Genomic DNA, 6,000 nt, shown 5'->3' with positions numbered 1-6,000 from the left:
GATCCCCATAATGCTTCTCACAAATGCGTATGACAGAAGAGATGCTAACTGATTAAAGCAGAACAAGACAGCTTTATTACAAATGGTTTTATAGGTTTCTGAGTTATTAAATGTGAAAGCTTGAACTTCAGGGAGCTCTTGGAATGTCGAAGGGAATATTGCAAGCTCCATTTGAAGTCTTGCAGAAGTTACAAGGAAGGCAAGTGTATCTGTGGATTTTTCATGTCTGAGAACAATAATAAAAAATAATGTTATGACTACAAGCATTTACAGCATAAGTAAAACTTCAACCCATAGAATTTTTTTTTTTTTGAGCTAAAATATCTGGTACTGTTCAATATCTTTATTAATGGCATAGTGGAACTGAGTGCACCCACAGCAAGTTTGCAGATCACAGAATCACAGAATGGTAGGGGGTGGGAGGTACCTCTGGGGATCACCTTGTCCAACCCCCCCTGCTTGAGCAGGACGACACAAGCTGAGTGGTACAGTTGATATGTTTGAGGGAAGGAATGCCATCCAGAATGAGCTTGACAGGCTTGAGAAGTGGGGCTGTGTGAACCTCATGAAGTTCAACAAAAACAAGTGCAAGGTCCTGCACTCGGTTTGGGGCAATGCCTGTTACCAGTACAGACTAGGTAATGAATGGACTGAAAGCAGATCTACAGAGAAGGACTTGGGAATATTGGTGGATGAAAAACTGAATATGAGCCAGCAATTTGTGTTCGCAGCCCAGAAAGCCAATTGCATCCTGGGCTGCATAAAAAGAAGCGTGGCCAGCAGGTAGAGGGAGGTCATTCTACCACTCTACTCCTCACTTGTAAGACCCCACCTGGAGTACTGCATCCAGCCCTGGGGATGTGGACATGTTAGAGTGGGTCCAGAGGAGGGCCACAAAAATGATCGGAGGGCTGGAACACTTTCCCTGTGAGGATAGGCTGAGAGTTGTGGTTACTCAGCCTGGAGAAGAGAAGGCTCCTGCGAGACCTTATTGTGGCCTTTAAGTACTGAAAGGGGGCTTGTAAGAAAGATGGATAAAGGCTTTTTACCAGGACCAGTAGTGACAGGACAAAGAACAACTGTTTTAAACTGAAAGTGGGTAGACTTAGATTAGATATAAGAGTCTTTACTATGAGAGTGATGAGACACTGGAACAGGTTGTTGAGAGGAGTTGTGGATGCCCCATCCCTGGAAGTGTTCAATGTCAGGTTGGATGGGGCTTTAAACAACCTAATCTAGTGGAAGCTGTCCCTGCCTATGGTGGGGGGTGGGGGGTGGACTAGAAGATCTCTAAAGGTTCCTTCCAACACAAACCTTTCTGTGATTCTAAGAATCTCTCACATGAGTCAACGGGAGATGTGTGGTTATGTAAGCTGTCCTGTCTACATCAGGGTCAAGTATAGCCCCTGGGCTGGAGAATGAGTTCTAGATTTTATTTTAGTTTATTTTAATCTCTGGTTAATCAGAGGTCGTCTTCTCAATGTCAGGTTTAGAATTCATGGGGATTATTTTGGGGGGGGGGGAAGTTTCTGTCATTTGCTTTCTTATAGCTCAAATCAACCCTAGGGCTGGCTTAAAGCTTTATTTGGTCAAAGCTTTAGAAAAAATGGATCTGACCTTTGTGAAAACAGCAGAATTGTTTTCATGAGGTGTAGATGCTGAATTGTGGGATTATTAAAAACAAAATGTTAAGCTTTAATGAAATTTTTTGTGGGAAGTTTTTAAAATCTGAAGTAGAAACTGGAAGCTATCAACAACATGCTTTTATGCTGAATCAGTTAAGTCTCATGATGAAATATTAACTTTATAAGAAACTAATGGGTTTTGACTCTGTTGTTGTGCTCTCTCATAGGTTATAGATAAGGAATTTGCCACCTCTGCTGGAAAAGCTAACATGGCTCATGAGTAACTTCTGTAGGAGATATGAGTGTATCCCAAAGAAGCTTAGAACAACATTGAGTCATGTTAATTTCTGTGAATATAACTTGCAGCTTTGCAAGTTTGCAACTTGCAGACTTTGGATATTTCTTCTAGTCCTGATGAGGTCTTAGGTCCAGGCAAAGGAACCTCATAAATTTATTCAGTAGAGGTGTCAGTTTGGGCTCCTCTTCAGAGTTCATCACTTCCTTCCTCTCTCCTGCTGCTGACAATGTTGTTTTTAGTGTTCAGACTTTCAGCTTTAGATTAGAACTCAGACATTTCCTACTAGAAGTTGAAAATCTTAACTGTACTCCCATGTTGCATTAAAGTAATTCCCTACTACAACTCATAAATCTGTGAATCTATGACTTTTGAGTCATTCATAATCCTAAATATTCCCTTTTGCTATCTGTATAGGTCTTGCATAATGTACTAGAGGCCAGAGGCTCCAAGATGTCAACCACTAAATTAAATATGCTGACTGTTTTCATATTTGGTAGATATTGGCTGCAAACTACACTGCTCTATGCTCACCAGTTCTCCTGGGACTGGAAGAATCATGTGTGGTATTAATCTTCTAGCTTCCTCAGCCATTTGAAAAACTTGACTTTGCTCTCTTGAGGATAAAAACTAGATTAATTCTAGTGACATTCATCAGCCAAAGCATGAATCAGCAGCTGTTGTGGGACCCAGGAGCACCCGAATCTCTAGAGTTCGTAGTGATCTGTTATTTTCAGTCAAAGAAAAGAAGTGTCATAATGAATTGTATGTAATTTTTCACTAACAACTCATGACTCCTAAGATTATTTCTAAGTCTCCTGTAGTCACTCTTATTTTTTCCTAGTTTCCATTGAATAATAGGAGGAAAGAAGTCTACTTCTTCGTGGCACTGCTGTCACTGTATTTCTTAATTTTTAAGTCTTTCTGGCTTTAGAAGTGCAATGTATTTGCCTTTCTGTTAATGGCTAATACCCAACGGTTCATCAGCTTTCCACGGTTCATCAGCTGTAGAAAGCTGCTTTTCACTATGCTCACTTAGCAAACTGGTTTGATTTCATCTGGTATTCCCACTGTGGGGCAGATGACAGAAATGGCTGATATCTGTGCTACTCAGGCATGGTGTCTTCAGATCCCTGCGTCAGAACTGCATAATGTAGAGGGAAGCAATTTTTGGCTGCTCACTCAAGATAGTTCCCTTGAGTGATGAGGCATGTAAGCCTTCAGGCTCAAACCACAGAACTGTTTCATTTTGCTTGTCCCTGCTCCCTTCCCTCTCTCTCCCTCCTTTCCCCTTTTTTGATGAATTAGGATGTTAGCATATCAATTCTGTTCTAAAACACTGCTGAATGCAAAATGATATCAACTTAGTGATTTCATTCTGTTTCAACAATTGGAACAAAGCAGAATCTGCTATTATGTGACACAGATTTCAATGTATTATAGATGGCAAGTGCTGACAAAGCTTACTGGTGTTAAAAGAAAATATATAGGCTGTAGTCAATCTCCTTTTTAGCTTTCATGAAACCTTGATATCAGTGTGTGTCACAGCAAATTATGACTCTAATCTAGAAAGAAATCCTTAATGTGAGATTTCTTTACTTCATGTTATTATTATTCTGCTTAGTCATTTTAGCTTGTGTAGTGCCTATATTAAAAAGAACACAATTGTTTGCTCTGATTTTCTGTAATATGCATTCCATTCTGCGGACATCAGGGCCAATGCAGGTCACAGCAAACAGCTATTTAAATTTAAGATTTCTACTGTATGGTCCAAAACTTTAATGGTCCTCTAGAGTCTTTTAACTCATTTGCACTGAATTTTAATTCTGTATATTACTCCCTGAACTATAGTTTTAAAATCTAGTGAAAGATACTAGCTTTATTACCATAAAATACCGGAGTTCTTTCCATGTTTCTTGAAGGACTGTGGGTTCCAAAGTTTGACTTAGGTCAAAACCTTGACCCAGGCCTTTTAAATGCATGTATTTCCCACTGTAACTGGCTTGCTGTCCTTCAAACCACCCTGCTCAATGAGCTTACTGCTTTCAGCTTTAGCTAGTTAAAATAGCCAGCTGAAACTCTTGTAAAACTGCATAACTTACCATGGTTTGACTTGCTTCACTTTAGGAAATATAGGAAAGAGAACTAAAGTCCTAATTACGCAGCAAGACTTCTGTATTTTTTATGGATTCTAGGACCTCTTACAGCCCTTGAGAAAACTGAAAAAAAGTGAGGGAACAATGATGAAAGTAGAGGAATCCTTCCTTAATAACTTACTCTAGAAAGTGTTTGCACTGATTTTAATCAGAAGTGAATCTACAGAAGTTAATAGATGGTTTCAGTTCCCTTTCTGACTCTTTCCTCTTCTCTCCATTCCCCATGACCTTCATGGTACATATGCAAAGTATGCCTGCCAGGTCAGCTGCTTTTCTGAAAGCTCATACAGAAAGAGAGATTTGGCCTTTGGTTTTGTGTCTTCCTCATACACCATCATGGGGAGAACAGGTCCTGTGGTGTAAGAGTAAGCAAGAATTTTGCATGCTAAAGGAAGGTACAGATGGAGGGAAAAGAAACCATGGTTTGTAAAATATGAAGATTTGTCATGGCTAAGTGGGATTTCAAAGGAACCTACACTGAAAGTTGAATGTTTTTATGAGTCCAAATTCACATCTGTGGAACTACTGTAAATTAAAATACTGTCCCAGATGTGATAATTTTCTGAAATTTTCATCAGTACCTTGAGAATTCAGGAGAAATCAAAGGTCTCCATTGTAGTAGGGGTTATGATAACTCAGTTCCTGTCCTTTGGAGATCATTCTCGAAGGAGAAAAGGAACAAAAGGAGTAAAGGGGAGTTGAAATATCATACTAGGATTTATGGAGCTTCATTTAGAAACTAGGTCTCAGATTTCCCAACTTGGGTTTCTGATCCCTTTACTATGAAAGCCGTAGCCTTGTATCAAAGTCACATCTATGCCAAGTAAACCTAGAGAAGAAAACCTGTAAGCTATAAAAGTTGATGTACAGCTGAAGCATGATAATACAAACAAACACACATTAGCCACTCTCTAAGTATTCTGTTTTTAACAGCAGATTAGTTTATTAAACTATATAAATTTTAATGATTTTTAATATATTTGATTAGTGTTCATTTGTACCAAACATATAGGAGTCTGGCTTTACATTACATCTGTTCTTGGTCATAAACTCTATTGAAGATTCCCAAAGGTTTTTAATTGAATTCTGAAATGGAAATCCTGTGTGAACCATTTATCATTGGAAGCCCAAGGAAGCTTTGTGTACAGAATGCAAAAGCACAGTATGTATGTGCCTTAAATATATGAACATAATAGACACTGCTTGTAAATGACATCAACTTTTGAGGTAAGGGCAGAAATGACATAAGAGCACGTTAAATGGCATTTTTAGATGAAAGGAATGATTACAAATCTCTGCCTTATGCATTTCCAATGAAAAAATGAAGTAACATTTGGATTCTTTCTTTGTAAAAACAAGATTTAAAACTTTTTTCTTTAAGCAGGAAAAATGCAATTCACAAGCTTTATAGATAATGTAATGTTAAATTAAGATATTAGTAGTCTTCAATTCTGTGATAGCTGGAAGTTAATTATCTGATTTTGATGTGCAGCTATCATTGTGCTGCTAGCTTTGTATGTGCTCAAGCTTTGGACCATATATCTGGTGAGATTTGCAGATATGCATCAAAAGTTTTAGAAGATTTAATAGCTTGTGGCTCATATATGGAAGTTATAGAGGTAAAAGAAAATATAAACCACAAAAAAAAAAAAAAACAACCCAGGCTTTTATCCTGCAGGTGAGTATATGAAATATCCTTTAAAGTTACTAGGTAATAGTTTCCAGTGAGTAAGTTGAAAACAGTTGTCACAGCTGGGGTTACTTTTGGAAAAACATTGTATTGTATTTGGTATGTGTGGCAATACGTGTACAGTAACTGGAAGGAAAGCATATACTGCAGTATGATAGGTTACAGTGAAGTGACAAATAAAATTAATTGTTTTGATCTCAAAAACAGATGTATTTTCTTCCAAAAATACATTCC

Source organism: Phalacrocorax aristotelis, chromosome 2 (genome assembly GCF_949628215.1).
Source record: "Phalacrocorax aristotelis chromosome 2, bGulAri2.1, whole genome shotgun sequence".
Classification (NCBI taxonomy): domain Eukaryota; kingdom Metazoa; phylum Chordata; class Aves; order Suliformes; family Phalacrocoracidae; genus Phalacrocorax; species Phalacrocorax aristotelis.
The sequence above is the reverse complement of the archived record's forward strand: the minus strand, read 5'-3'. Positions refer to the sequence as shown.